Below are 16,834 nucleotides of genomic sequence, written 5' to 3'. Positions count from 1 at the left end.
TGAGACGAAAACCACGAAATTATGAATTTCCACTAAAATCTTAATTTGTGAAATCCAAAGTACTGTTTTTATTAAATCATTATGAAAGATGAATCTAAATATAAATTTTGAAGTCTCTAGCTCTTTTCTGTTGCGCCAATGATTTTTCCAGAAAAACGTCCAAATTTCGAAAATGGCTGAAGTTATCGAACTGATATTTAACACACATTAATGTAGTATTATTTCTGACATGCTAGAAAAGTTTTAGGTCATTCGCTTGATTTTTAGGGTATTGCGCAACATTTATGACGTCAGACTACAGCAGACTGGCTGGCACACAATGGAAACTGATGTGAATTTACTACATCGTGAGTAGGCTGCTTCCCTACATCACCCTCTACTTAAATTTTTTGTTTATGAATGTTAATGAATGAAAAAAAAATTAATTGAAAAAAGGGAAGCAAGAGTACAGTTTAACTTCCTATGAAAAATCAAAATTGAAATATAAACCTGTAGAAACATTAAAGAAAACTGATTACCTACATTAATTATTTAAATTGTGGGCATGTTCACTGCCTTTTAAACAATATTACTCAAATTTTTAAGCAAAGTCAATGAAATATTTTGGCATACATATTGCCTTAGACAAACAAACACATACAAATTGAAAAATTATGAAAATCTTAGATCCATTAAATACATTTTTACATTCACAAATTCAAAGAAAATAACATGATACATAAACAGATGAATATCTCTTAGCAGTCTTTTCTAAACCTGAAAGAAAAGTTCACAAATAATTTTTTACACACGTGGTTGTAGCCGCTTTGGCTGGCGTCCTACACTTCCATTCACAAGGGTAGAGGAGGGGAAGTTGCTATGGTGTGCGTCCTTCATGTTCTCTCTAAATTACATGGGGGAAAGGGGAGGGGTCACTGTGAGTTGTGTCCAAGTCACTCCACGCTTTCACGCAGCTACCAGGCTGCCATTATCTGGTTTGTCCTGTAGAACAAACAAAAAGAGTGCCTCAGACTCTGTTCACTTAATATCTATGGGTGGGTCACAATGAAATGGGGATATATACATTTTCTCTTCCAATATGTTACTGGAACAAAGTTAACAGAATTTTTTCAATTCTACTCTTACGGTTACTTAACTGTCATAAAATCGTTAAACAAATGGCTCAAAACGCCGTTAGTCACGTACTAGAGAAAATTAATGCTCAAGGCATACAATCATGAATCCGACTTAATCTGAATTTATTATTTCTGGGCCGGAACACTGAACCAATGCTCGGTACATTCCTGATACATTTGTATTTTAAGCACTTAACTGACTCATCTTTGATTACCTTATTCTTAGAGATAGCATGAGTATGATTAGTGGTTGTTTTCTCAGCTTCTTTGTACATGTGAGTAACTTTTGGTAATAGTACAGTTGTGAGTGTTCAAAACACACTACTTTTAGTTGACTACTAAATCCACTTATTGGTCCTCTGCTGTTGTCAGTTCCACATCTGCACTTAGGTACTTACTTACTTTGAAGTGTATTTTTGTTGAGCTAAAATAATGTTTCACGTCTGTCAGTATGTTACTTATTTACTTTGCTAGTGTATGTACTTATTTAAAACTCACTCTGTTAATATTTAAAGCATAGGATAGCACATTTATTTCATATTCATAGTGTACTGCAGCTGATTAGTTTGCTCACGTGGCAATCCATTTCCACTCGATCAGACGCTGAAAGCTCAGGTAGTCTCTCTCAGACCTACCACTAAAGTGCATCAAGTAATTATGGACGAGCGTAATGCTAAATTCCTTAAACCTATAGGACACCATGAGCTGCTCTGTCTCATCTAACATAAGGGTACCTATGGTCGCATTCACGCCTCCAACTCATAACCTCAATACGTGTAGGTGTATCCTGTCACACACTACACTAAAATAATGGCCCGCTCCAACCTTATAAATACTTCAGGGACGTGTCCTTCACGTCTCAACCGCAAACACTGCTCAATTCTATTACACTGCCTTTCCTTGCTACACAAGGTGAGTTTAATCTTACAACTTATCTGCATATTTTTCCTAACACTAAGCAATCTCTTTTACTATTTCTTAGTTAGCTCTAATGCATACACTAGGTTTCACTACCACTTCAGATCCTGCTTGTACATGAATTCATACATCTTTTTAAATTACTGTTGGTGGACCATTTCCAATACAACACTTTGTAGTTACTATATTACCTGGGTTCTATACATACTTGTTACTCAAATACATTTGTATCCTAATTACGTCATACTTCTCTATTGTTTGTCACTATTAGGTTTGTCACATTAGGTATTTTTCTTCACTAATCGGTAGATAGAATGGTTACATGACTCATGGCTTGATAGCCATAACAGAAAATTTTCATATCTGGAAAGAAAAGGTCGAAATTTTTGAGGACAGGAAAGAGGAAGAATGAGTGAGACCTGAAAGGGAAAGAAGATCTCACACAGCTGGGAGTGCACAGCTGCCACACTGTGTAGAGGTTACAGAACAACCTCCTCCCTACAGCATTCATTAGCTTAATGCTGTAAAGAAGAGTTATAACGGAAAATTTTATGTGTTGTAAGAAGATGTCGAAATTTTTGTAGATAGGAAAGATGAAGAATGAGTGAGACCTGAAAGGGAAAGAAGATCTCACACAGCTGGGACTGCACAGCTGCCACACTGTGTAGAGGTTACAGAACAACCTCCTCCCTACAGCATTCATTCATAACCTTTGACCACGCCACGTCGATCTGAAAATACTTTATGATGCCTTTTTAGAACCTGTCTCAGTTCTTCCTTTTGATTGTCTGAAATCTTATAGATTTCCTGCAATTTAGCTTTTATTTTGTCTAAAATAATTGCTTCTCCTTCTTCTGCTGTGTTCAGCTTACTGTTACTAAGATTAACACCTTCGTCCCAATACCTCCTATTTTTCAGAACTCGTATAGGCAGCTCCCAAGTTTCATGATCAGTTACTACATGTTTATCACTAAAAGGTACTATAATTACTCCGGTTATTGGCAAGACCATTCTTAACTGGCTTTTTTCAAAGTCAACAACACTCTGATATTTTGACAAGAAATCTATGCCAATTAAAACCTCAATACTGAGATTGTTTACAATTAAACATGGATGATCAATTAAATTACCATTAATGTTAAAGGGCAGTAAAGCTTCTTGCTTTACCGTTTTTGACACCTTGCCAGTATCACCAATTATTCTTAGTCCTGATACTCTCATTACTGTAAGCTTGTCTTTACCAGGTAATGCATCAAAGAAGGACTGAGATATCACACTCACCTCACTTCCACTGTCTAAGAGACAACGTACATTGATACCCAACATATTCACTATTATTATAGGGTGGCTTATTCTAGGTTGTACAGGTGGTTCCTCAAATTCATCTAGTAGTTCCTTTTGGATTTGTCTCCAACTAAAGTGATCGACATCTGTCTTCATTACATTTAGGTCACAGTGTGTAGGGGTTTCCTGAATTACATTTTCAGCTGCCTTTTCCAGTCGGTCTATTAATTTTAAATCGAAACACCGCACGACTTCATTACATTTAGTTTGCTGAACATAACCCAAATTACTGTAGTCTGAGCGATTCTGCGTCTCCAGACCGGGCATAACACTAGTTACAGCTAAACCACTTTCACCATTATCGTCTGTTTCCTTCTCAAGTGACAACTGGTCACAGCTACTGGGTTCATCGACCCCAAACAGCCTACCCTCTACATTCCCACTTATCTCCTGTCCTAAATCTATTAGTACATTATCAACATCCTGCACAGGCACTTTAGATAAGAGCACATCATCCTCATCGTAAATATAAGCATGAATTTCTTCTGCTTCTTCACCTGTCAATTCAGTATTTTGTAGCTCGTCCCTATCGTTACACTGCTGCGCCTTCTCTTTCTCTTCCCACTTAGAAAGCGTCTCTAACACGGTATCTATCAAATACTGTGAGTGATCTACTATTTCTGTTGTATCCTTAGATGCTACCGACACTTCATCCACATGTTCAGTTTGAGTATTCTGATCTGTCTTACCAATTCCCTTAACTACTGGCATAGGAAAAGTAACCGCCTGGTGAGCGCCAGTGTCCTCATAGACGGGAACTAGTTTTCCTGCATCGGCCTACTGCTGTTTCTTTTAGTTTCATTATAGTTAGCTGGCATAGCATTACTTTCCGTACTGTTGTTTACATGCATATTTCTGTTTGGAACAAAATTATTATCCCTTGGACGCCATTGTTGGTTCTGATAATTATTTCCCCAATTCCTACCTCTCTTAGGATGGTGAACACCTACTGTTCTGATGTTTACATTGCCATTTTGCTCGTTCCTAAAATTACTATTATTGTTATTGGCATTTCTGTTATTACGTGCTTGCTCCTCATTGGCAGCAACACGTTCTACACGTTCCAAATACTCAATGAAACGATCCAGATTGTCTTTAGGGGCTGATATAATTCTAGTTTGCCCATACCATGGCAGTTTGGCTTCAAGACCTAGTATAATTATTTCTGGTTTTAGCTTTTCCGCCAAATGTGACAAACATGAAATCCATGACCTAGCGAACTCTTTAATGGACTCCTTTCCTGCATTGAAGCGTTTTCCACTCCAAAATTCTCTCAACACTTCATTTTGCTTATTGCTAGACCAATACTCATTAATGAAAGCTGTTTTAAACTCCGCTAATGTTTTACACTTCAACATAACATCAGCTGACCAACGCATGGCGTCACCTGCTAAATGGCATCTAACAAATGAGATTTTCTCTCGCTCAGACCAAGTTGGTGGAATTACATCTTCAAAATCGTTCCAGAAATCTAGCGGGTGGATATTTTTATCTGGATCAAACCGCAAGAACTGCCGACACCCGATAAAAGCGGCATTTGCAGCTACAACTTGTTGTGTACTACCATTACCAGAAGTTACTGAAGCTACTTTACTCTCAATGTTAGCAATGTTAGTACTGATATTTTCTACTTTCATTTCAACATTGTCTACTCTTTGTACAATATGAGTAGTGTCAGTTTTGATTGCTTCTACTTCTGCTTGACATATGTTTACTTTTATATTAACATCTTTGAATCTATCTGAGCACAGTTCAGATTCCGCCTCGATCTTTTCTGTTAACTTGTGCTCCAGCTTCGCATCTTCCATTTGGAAGTCTTTGCGAACCTCAGCAACTTCGGATTTAACTGTTTTATACATTTCAGAAAACTGTTGAGCAACCTTTTTCTTAATATCCTCATGATTGTAATCAATTTTACAATTCAAACTGTCTAGATCCTCTTTCAACTTATTGCAACCAGCCTTGAATGTATCGTCCATTACCTCCAATCGTTTATTAAAATTAGTTTGACTGGCCACAATCCTATTATTTACCTCAATTATATGAGATTTTTATTCAGCTGTCATTCTAGCATTACTGGCTGACATTTTTGCATTACTGGCAGCTATTGCTTGTAATATAACATTTAGATCAACAGCCCCAGCATCTCTGGTTTGCTCACTAGCTGGCTTTTTATCACACTCAGGTGACGAAAAACTAGCTCCAATACCAGAATCATCAAAACTAAATGAAACGTCTGATTGATTAGTCATATCTAACTTCTCCTTCTTAAACTCTACCATCTCTGATGACTGTTTCATTTTTAATTCATCAGAGAAACTATCATCCAATAAATTTACAATTTCTACTTTCCGCTTTACTACAGGGGTCTCTATTATTGAATCATTGCCCCTTCGCACACTACTGTCAGGAGACAATACTTCATATTTCACTTTAACCTTACTACTTTCATGCATATTTACACTCGAACCGATGTCTGTATTTACAGTTCCCTCAACAGACATAGGTTCTAATATAAGTTTAACCTCAGTTCCTTTTGGCGGTTCCATCGCCGACAGTCTTTTAGTGCAGGTTAGTAAAATTTTTAACAGCTTTTCACTTAACTTAGTTCCTTCTGCACGACGTATGGCGTTGCCGGCGCGGCGTACCAGGATTCCTGATGCGACGTGGCACGTTGAACTGCAGACGGCTCTCCGACGGCTGTTGTGTGTTTGCGTGGTCCGCAATTGCAGGCTCTGCGCCGGCTGCTCCAGCGGACGACTGCGGTGCGGCGAGACTGGCTTCTCGCGATGCCGGCAGCACCGCTAGACTCAGTGCCAGCTCCGTCAATCCAGATGTGTTGTTAATCCAATTGCGTCGTCCACATGCTCACGTAACACATTCACTGTTCTATACTCAGTTGCGTGTCGCATTTCACTCGCGAATCCGAATAGTTAAAAATCACTTTCACTTAATTGATTTCCCGGCCGATGCACCATACGTGGGGCGGCGGATAATTTTGTAATAAATCTGCTGTATCCTTGTTTGAATGTTGTAACATTTCCCGGCCGATGCGCCATATGTGGGGCGGCGGATGAGTTGAAATAATAAATCTACTGTTGTATCCTTGTTTGAATGTTGTAACATTTCCCGGCCGATGCACCATATGTGGGGCGGCGGATGAGTTTGTAAAAACATAATTAAATGAATTATTAAATCTGATTGCTGGATAAACGCTTGCATGTAGAATCAGTTTCTGGCTTTTAGAATGTTGTTAATGCTGTCTTTCGCCGTTCTCAACACTGGCTCTCTATTTACTTCTTGGCACCCAGAAAGTGATTTAATAAAACATAGAGCCAGTAATTAGAGATCCTAGTGCCCACTTCAATTGAGATACCCTTATAGCTGCAGCTTATAGCTCTGAGGAATTAGGAGATTGTCCGGGATTTCTAATCAAAAACGGTTTTCCAAAATAGTTGAGTATATTCTGAAATTCACTGATAAAAAAAACACAAGTATCCCTACAACCTAACTAACAGAGCAGTTCAGAGTCTAATGCGCTGATGCAACTATAAATGTCCGAATTAAATGTTAAAAAGAATGCTCGCCATAATTTGATGAAAATATTTCATCAAACGCCACGCTAAATATTTGGTAGAATGTCTGTCCCGCGACGGCGCGTGAAAATACGACAATACGCAAACTGAAGCTAGATAATGAAAATCATCCCAGAATTAACACTTCACATGAAATGTTTTCATGGTTCCGCGTATCTCTAGTAACTTAATACGGCACCCGAGGCTGTATGTAGCAGTGATACCGATGCGACGCGGCTCCTGACACAGATGGCGTGTCATTCAGCGTCTGGAGAGAACTGGGGCCTTTCTTCCTCGCGCAGCGTCCTTATATATAAACCCGCGGTGCGGACGGCGAAGGGAACGCCTGATCTTTTCGGCTCTCTCGACTAGCCGCTGGGCTAGTAACGCACCACTTCAAGTTACATAATAATTTATAGCTTCTTTTGCTGATGGCCGAAGAAGTTCTTAATTTAAACGTGCATTCAGCACGCAGGTAAGTATTGATAATAAAATTCTGACGTGGCTAAGTTAAATATTCTGGACGAGAGAATTAATTAAATTACACTGTACGCAGTAGATGAGCTCTGAACTAGCCCTTTTGAGATCCGCTATAGCTATAATTTTATAGGTATTCAAAAGAAACTTTTCACATCTTCATAGTCATAGCGGACCTCCAACCTATTTAAATCTAAACATCCTAGCCTTATTTATTAACCTACTTAATCTATCTTGCTTCCTTCAGTTTTGAGACGAAAACCACAAAATCATGAATTTCCACTAAAATCTTAATTTGTGAAATCCAAAGTACTGTTTTTATTAAATCATTATGAAAGATGAATCTAAATATAAATTTTGAAGTCTCTAGCTCTTTTCTGTTGCGCCAATGATTTTTCCAGAAAAACGTCCAAATTTCGAAAATGGCTGAAGTTATCGAACTGATATTTAACACACATTAATGTAGTATTATTTCTGACATGCTAGAAAAGTTTTAGGTCATTTGCTTGATTTTTAAGGTATTGCGCAACATTTATGACGTCAGACTACAGCAGACTGGCTGGCACACAATGGAAACTGATGTGAATTTACTACATCGTGAGTAGGCTGCTTCTCTACAAGTAGTTGGACATGATTACTACTGTTATCGGTGCCATGCGTGCAATGGTCTTGCCAGGCGCGCGATATTGAATCTTTATACGATCGTTAGTGGCGCGAGACCTGCATGACCTTATAGCAACCGTTATAGTTCCGCATTATTCTGTTACACTAGGGGTGAGTTCACGTAAGGAAAGAGAGAGAATGTAAGATTTACGGACTCATTTATCAAACAGCTGAGAATCGAACAATTATACAACCAAATGGGGGTGGGGGGAAGAAAGATTCGAGTTCAGCAGCCTGCTCTAACGTACGTTCATAACACCCCACGATAGCAAGAGGAAAGGAATTTTAGTAACGATCGCCGCATTATCAAATACAATCCCATTTATTAAAGGAAGGGGTTGAAAACATGCAACGATCACCACCAGGAAATAGCCAAAGACTAAGAAGATGCTACTGTGCGTGAATCGCTAGGTAGCCTCCCGTACTAAAGCAATAAAACCCGCAAGATGCGAAACTATTCACAATGACCTATCAGGTTCCCTTTGGGCCGCAGGGCGCGAATCTACAGTGCACGCCGGCGCTCATGCTTACCGAACTTCATCTCCTGGAAGCGGCACCTCCGGTCTCCGGCACGATCACGCTAGAACTGAGCTACTGCCCCTTTGTCCACCACCCATCCGCGGAGGGCGGTTGGCGCCCGCCCGCGAGAAAAAGGCGCGCACCTGAACTGGCCATTCATAGGGCCGGAACTTCACAGGGAGAGGACCTGGAGACTTGAAATTGAGCAGAAATAGAAGTTACAAGATTGGTAAGGCAGGTTGGGGAACTGAGAATAGGAGAAACTTTGACCACTACTGAACTTTCAAACGCCACCACGTGCTACCTTGGCGATCGGAAAAAGGATAGGAAACGGGAAGCCATCATGGCTGCTAGGAAGACTGCTGCCCTCGCCGATAAATAAGTAAAATTCCTGGAGCCAAGCTCCTGTCACAGATCAGTGTGAGAGAAGCTGTAAAAATCGTCGAATAAATCAGGCAACCCATATAGATTATTAATATTACCTGAATTATTATTTTACCGAGTACCAGAATGCTGGGATTAGAAATATGAAATACGAGCACTGAATGGTGAATGGAGTGCGCGTCTTTCACTCTGTTACACACGCTGGTGTAAATACTTAGTAATTTGCTCTGTTTCCGTCAGAAGACTCAGTTGATCTTCGTCGTTTGTGGTTCATACGTTGTTGCAAGATTACTCCTGATGCCTGAAGATGAAGCTTTTTCCTGTCGAAACTGCCAGTATATTTTGAACAAATGACGTTCGAATTCACTAGAGGTATTGGTTCCAATTTTCTTTATTGAAATACTTCATGTCCGGTTGATGCTCCACTGTCCTCGAAGGATTATCAGAGATAGAAATGAATGGTAAAACCTCGAAGATATGAGATATGCGAGTGACTCCCTAAGAAATAATGCATTTTTAACATATAAGAGGAAGAAAAATTGTGAGCATAGCAACAAGAATATTGGCTTCTTCTGTATGCAAAATGATATCAAACAAAGACGAATAAGAATAGAGAGGCCGAACAGATGTGCCAGAAAGAAACCAAAATAATTTGAAAAGTACTCTTCGTCAAGGACTAAGGAAGAATATACTACAATAGATATGAAGCTTGAAAGAGCTGCTCAGATTTACAGTCTGCAGTCTAGTGTACCGATAACAACAATACGTTAAATCTTAACAAGGGCTTGAATATTCAAGGAAAGACTGAAGCGTGATGTTCTCTGCTGGAATACATCCGGGGACGTAATCTCTGTGCTTCGGGACACAACCTATGAATACATCAACAAATTACGGTTAACGATAGATTAAGGGAGCTTCGTAAATCTCACCCTACGAGGGGCCGCTGCAGAAGACCCCCGCCGCCTGGCGCACCTTGTGAGCCGCGTTACGCCTTTGCAGAGCCCGGCTTGGCGCTGAGGCAGGAATGCACGCCGGCCCGCTGTGCTCTCCCCGCCATTTATTAAATTCCACAGCGCGCTCTTCCACAGGAGAAAACATGTCTGTGCCGACCTGCACCTTCAAAGTTATCCACACAATAAAAGACATTTCTTTTCAGATCGTGATCTATGGAAGCAGCATCAGCAACTCGTCCTTTTCCTTTTCGTGCGACCTAGGCCGCTACTAATATTTGCTCACCGTGTGACAGTTCTGCAGACGTTCATGAACGTTATTACCTGGTGAAATCACGGGCACAACAGACGTTCTAAACGTTCCGGAATAACGGGATTAATAGCCCCGAAATCCACCACAATCTTGAAATGTTATATTAGGTTGATGACGCGTGGTGAAGTCTGACTCGCATTTTTAACTGCTTCACTGTGTTAAGGGGGGTAGGACGTCAAACGGGCCGACTTGGAGCAGGAGAGGCACCACAGGACATTTTAATTTCCACTGTCTATACTTTTACAAATAAATTCATAAAACTTTAACAACATGACCAGGAAGGACTCAGGGTTCATACTCATAGTAGTGGAAGCTAAAAAACGTAACAAAACACATTTTTTTACATGTGAAATTTCATCATTTTTTTCACTTACAACTGGCTGCATTTGTTGCTATAGGTACACTTTTCTTCCTAAGTAAGAGAGATTCTTCGATGACTTTTGCACAGCATACAAACCATAGTTACAGGTGTATGAAACTCTAGAAGTTATTTAATTTATGAAAAAATGAATGAACTGTTACATTTTAAACTTCATGTTTAGAAAAAACTCAAGTTTTGTAGTTAATTATCTCAATGTTTTCCACAGTTTTTTAATAGATTTGGAAAATTCTGGAGTTTCATACACCTGTAACTACTGTTTGTATGCTATCAAAAATTCATCGAAGAATCTCTCTTACTTAGGAAGAAAAGTGAACCTATAGCAACAAATGCAGCCACTAATATGTGAAAAAATGATGAAATTTCACATGTAAAAAAAAAGGTATTTTGCTACATTTTTGAACTTGCAATGCGATGAGTGAGAGTCCTCAATCCTTCCTGGTCATGGTGACAAAGATTTATGAATTTATTTGGAACAGTATAGACAGTAGAAATTAAAATGTCCTGTGGTGACTCTCCTGCTCCAAGTCGGCCCGTTTGACATCCTACCCCCTTAATCGCGCCAAAACATCAAGTATTGCAACATTCTTAAAAATACTAAAATTGAATTAAAGTTTATGATACAGTACTTCCTCTTCAAACATTTTAACACCAAAAAATATAAAAATGAATGAAAATTAACGTTATATATTTTTATAGTTCGCTTTCAACTGTGAGACGCGGGTTATTTAATTTAAGCGTAGTTATTTATGCATCCAAGATGGTGAGCTATACCGTTTACGACACAAATATAGTGACAAGCGTTGACATTTCCACACTCGGCGACAGAGCACCGACGGTTCGTCAGTTCGGTGACGTAAGGATTTCGAAGGTAGTTGTGCATGATAGTTTGCACGGATTTTTCTATATTAAGAGCGTTCGATCGATAAGGCCCATGTCTGTCAACAACAGCACAAAACCGCAGTGGGACGAAGATGGCTCAAGTGTTGTTAGTGACTTTCACCAACGTCTCGCAATGGCAGATTTATTCAAATGGCTCTGAGCACTATGGGACTCAACTTCTGAGGTCATTAGTCTCCTAGAACTTAGAACTGGTTAAACCTAACTAACCTAAGGACATCATACACGTCCATGCCCGAGGCAGGATTCGAACCTGCGACCGTAGCGGTCTCGCGGTTTCAGACTGCAGCGCTTATAACCGGACGGCCACTTCGGCCGGCGGCAGATTTATCATGGAGTCTTTGTTACACGATCGAGCCGAGAAAGGGATCAAAACCATTGCTATATTGAGTCAAAGAAAACAAAATAAAAAAGCTTCCATATGCAAGAAGCCATCGTTATCGTTTTCAGGAATGCTAAAACTATAATGCTCACAGGCAGTCCCCACAAGAACAAAGCTCAGGAGGGATTCACAATGCAATACTGATGGGATTATATAATCCTACTGAAGCTTAAATTTCATGTCTCGATAATGCACGTCTACGCCGATATCTCGAATCGCTACTGAAAAACTGCATGATCTTTTCTCTATGTGCTACCGCATGCGCTGTATACGCAGGACTCGATTCCCAGTGATTATTTGTATTCCTTAATGTGAATAAACAGCAGCATGCTAGGAGATTCTCGAATCAAGAAGTTGAAGTTTACTTTATATGGTTCGATAGATTTTAAAATGGAATTTTATCATTCCATGTCGGTCAAACACTGAATGAAGTCTAATATTTTAAATTCTTAGGGGAGAGGTAAAAAGTTACGTATACCTATCCCTGCCAGCTCTAGGTTACAATCACAGATGTTGTGACCCATGAAACACATTGGCAGATGGTTTCAGCACGAACAACAGTATGTCTTGTAATTTATCCAAAATATGACAAAGAAGTTCATGACTAGGAACGTAAAGTGAATGAAGACAGAGAAGATCTGGACAAAAAGCGAAAAATGGACACAAAATTTATTCTTTAAGTTATGAATAAATATAGCAAAGTAGCTAATGACTAGGAACGTAAAGTGAATGAAGACAGAGGAGATCAGGGGGAAAAGCGAAAAATGGATTCAAAATGTATTCTTTAAGTTGTGAATAAATATCATCTGTTGTGATTCTGTAAGATAATAATCCACTGTGGCAAATAAGTGTCAGCACCTCATTGATGACCACGTCAGTCGTAAATTGCATAGTGTCAGTAACTCAGGACGAGTGTTGCTGTTTAGTCGAATACTCCTAGCCGAACAGATGACATAGTACAAAATAACACCACATAGAACAAACATTACTCGACTCACGAATGGAAAACAAACAATTTTCCACTACCTGGGTTGATATTACGTTGTTGTAAACTAGACATCTTCAATCCTGCGCAGAACTTGATATCTTGAAACCATGACGCCCAGGCAGAAACAGAACATGCGTAAGTCATGGTGCGTTCCGTAGAGATTTACTGGCCCCTACTTAAAAGATCTTCTACGTTGTGTGCCTTATGCACAGCAAATAGTCTTGTTACAACTAAATATTAGCTTGACTTATCAGCTGGGTCGCTACGTGAGCGTCTAAATCGCCTCAAGAAGTGTGTAAACTTGTCTGATATGCTTAAGGCCTTATAACGCGATCATAGTCACAGAAAAAAACCTTCATTACGATCAGATTATACGGTGGAGGAGTAGTTTATACAGGGAGTGGCAGGAAAGCTGGCCGATTTGGATATGAGGAAACAGCCCAAGGATTATATTGTAAAACATTTTCAGTCACAAAAACGAAACCGTAGCGTATTTCCATTTCACACACTACACGTGTTTTGAAAATGATGTAGGTGGCCATCATTGTTACGCCCACTTTCAAACAATCTGCGGTGTAAATGTGAGTACAATGAGACGTAGCGCCATTTTGTTTAAACCAATACTCATTTGCAGAAAACTGTTCAAGCTCAGGTGCGAGGAATGTATCAACCGTAGCAACATACCCGCTGACGAAGCAGCGCTCCACACTGAATTTCTGGCTGTTTGCGGATCGCTGATGGGGTTCGTGAGGATTATCCTTGCGTCATTAACATCGTTTTGTTTGTTGGCCCAACTACTGAGATTAAAATGTGCGCCGTGACTCACACATAGCAAATTTAAGAACGGTTTATTCTTCATAATTTTAGTCAAGAGTTGCACAGGCAGACTCGTTCGTTTTTCAGAAATACTTCCATTTCTGCCTCTTTTAGAGCTGCAATCTTAAATCATTCCATAAAATACTGAGCACACTGCGCAGTTTGTCTCGAAGAACGCTTTGGATTGTTGTTTACAACATTTTGCACTTCCCCTATTTATCGCTGTGTGCCAGAATTTCTGGCTCTTCATGATATTTCTCCATAAGCGCACTCCCTCCTTCAAAGTTTTTCAGCATTAACTTGACTGCATGTACCAATGGTAAAGGATGATTCCGCCTAAGGTTGAAGTGACTACGGTATTCCCGTCCAGCAGAGCAAAACAGCCACGGTTTTCGTATAAGGCCGTCAGTCACAGTACATTCACGGCCGTTTGAGTGCTCCATCTTAGCAAATGGTGTATCAACCTGAAACATATGACAAACATTCAGTGTTACCGATAATACCATTTAAAGTTGGTGAAATATTTTTATTACGACACGCCGTTGCACCCACAAGATTTTTATTTAGATTGATAATGTCTGCGAAACCCTAATTAGCTAAATGTTGAGATTCTTCAAAATTCAACCTTACACCATTATCTCATGTTTTTTTTTTTTTTTTTTTTTTTTTTTGGTCATCAGTCTACTGACTGGTTAGATACGGCCCGCCACGAATTCCTTTCCTGTGCTAACCTCTTCATCTCAGAGTAGCACTTGCAACCTACGTCCTCAGTTATTTGCTTGACGTATTCCAATCTCTGTCTTCCTCTACAGTTTTTGCCCTCTACAGCTCCCTCTAGTACCATGGAAGTCATTCCCTCATGTCTTAGCAGATGTCCTATCATCCTGTCCCTTCTCCTTATCAGTGTTTTCCACATATTCCTTTCCTCTCCGATTCTGCGTAGAACCTCCTCATTCCGTACCTTATCAGTCCACCTAATTTTCAACATTCGTCTATAGCACCACATCTCAAATGCTTCTATTCTCTTCTGTTCCGGTTTTCCCACAGTCCATGTTTCACTACCATACAATGCTGTACTCCAGACGTACATCCTCAGAAATTTCTTCCTCAAATTAAGGCCGGTATTTGATATTAGTAGACTTCTCTTGGCCAGAAATGCCTTTTTTGCCATAGCGAGTCTGCTTTTGATGTCCTCTTTGCTCCGTCCGTCATTGGTTATTTTACTGCCTAGGTAGCAGAATTCCTTAACTTCATTGACTTCGTGACCATCAATCCTGATGTTAAGTTTCTCGCTGTTCTCATTTCTACGACTTCTCATTACCTTCGTCTTTCTCCGATTTACTCACAAACCATACTGTGTACTCATTAGACTGTTCATTCCGTTCAGCAGATCATTTAATTCTTCTTCACTTTCACTCAGGATAGCAATGTCATCAGCGAATCGTATCATTGATATCCTTTCACCTTGTATTTTAATTCCACTCCTAAACCTTTCTTTTATTTCCATCATTGCTTCCTCGATGTACAGATTGAAGAGTAGGGGCGAAAGGCTACAGCCTTGTCTTACACCCTTCTTAATACGAGCACTTCGTTCTTGATCGTCCACTCTTATTATTCCCTCTTGGTTGTTGTACATATTGTATATGACCCGTCTCTCCCTATAGCTTACCCCTATTTTTTTCAGAATCTCGAACAGCTTGCACCATTGTCGAACGCTTTTTCCAGGTCAACAATTCCTATGAAAGTCTCTTGATTTTTCTTTAGCCTTGCTTCCATTATTAGCCGTAACGTCAGAATTGCCTCTCTCGTCCCTTCACTTTTCCTAAAGCCAAACTGATCGTCACCTAGCGCATTCTCAATTTTCTTTTCCATTCTTCTGTATATTATTCTTGTAAGCAGCTTCGATGCATGAGCTGTTAAGCTCATTGTGCGATAATTCTCGCACTTGTCAGCTCTTGCCGTCTTCGGAGTTGTGTGGATGATGCTTTTCCGAAAGTCAGATGGTATGTCGCCAGACTCATATATTCTACACACCAACGTGAATAGTCGTTTTGTTGCCACTTCCCCCAATGATTTTAGAAATTCTGATGGAATGTTATCTATCCCTTATGCCTTATTTGACCGTAAGTCCTCCAAAGCTGTTTTAAATTCCGATTCTAATACTGGATCCCATATCTCTTCTAAATCGACTCCTGTTTCTTCTTCTATCACATCAGACAAATCTTCACCCTCATAGAGGCTTTCAATGTATTCTTTCCACCTATCTGTTCTGTCCTCTGCATTTAACAGTGGAATTCCCGTTGCACTCTTAACGTTACCACCGTTGCTTTTAATGTCACCCAAGGTTGTTTTGACTTTCCTGTATGCTGAGTCTGTCCTTCCTACAATCATATCTTTTTCGATGTCTTCACATTTTTCCTGCAGCCATTTCGTCTTAGCTTCCCTGCACTTCCTATTTATTTCATTCCTCAGCGGCTTGTATTTCTGTATTCCTGATTTTCCCGGAACATGTTTGTACTTCCTCCTTTCATCAATCAACTGAAGTATTTCTTCTGTTACCCATGGTTTCTTCGCAGCTACCTTCTTTGTACCTATGTTTTCCTTCCCATGTTATGCAGGTAATACTACATTGACATATTACGTCCCAACATGCTTCCGGTCATTCCGTTCTGCCAATTGGTATGAGTATATTTCATTTATCTAACCCAGTTATAATATTGTGTTTTAGATGTCATTGTAGCGCAAGTGCATTGGTAAGGCATCTAACGGATAGTCTACCAGGATTTCGTTACCCAACGTTTTTCGCCCAGGGAATGGCTGAACTCATCGTTATAGAACAAGGTAATCGGTAGAAAAGTTCTGGTGGCTACACGAATTCGATAGTGTTTCTCCGACGTGATGTGCAGTTACAGTCTGATTTCTTACGACAAGTGCGGCTGCTTAGCTGGGTGGTAACGTGCTTGCCGCCCATGCAAGCGGACCCGGGTTCGGTTAGAGATTTTCTCCGCTCGAGGATTGGATGTTGTGTTGTCCTCATCATCAATTCATCCTCATCCCCGGCGCGCGAGTTGCCCAATGTCGCGTCGAATGAAATAAGACTTGCACTTGGCG

This window comes from Schistocerca serialis, chromosome 1, assembly GCF_023864345.2.
Source record: "Schistocerca serialis cubense isolate TAMUIC-IGC-003099 chromosome 1, iqSchSeri2.2, whole genome shotgun sequence".
NCBI lineage: Eukaryota > Metazoa > Arthropoda > Insecta > Orthoptera > Acrididae > Schistocerca > Schistocerca serialis.
Note: the sequence above shows the minus strand (reverse complement) of the source record.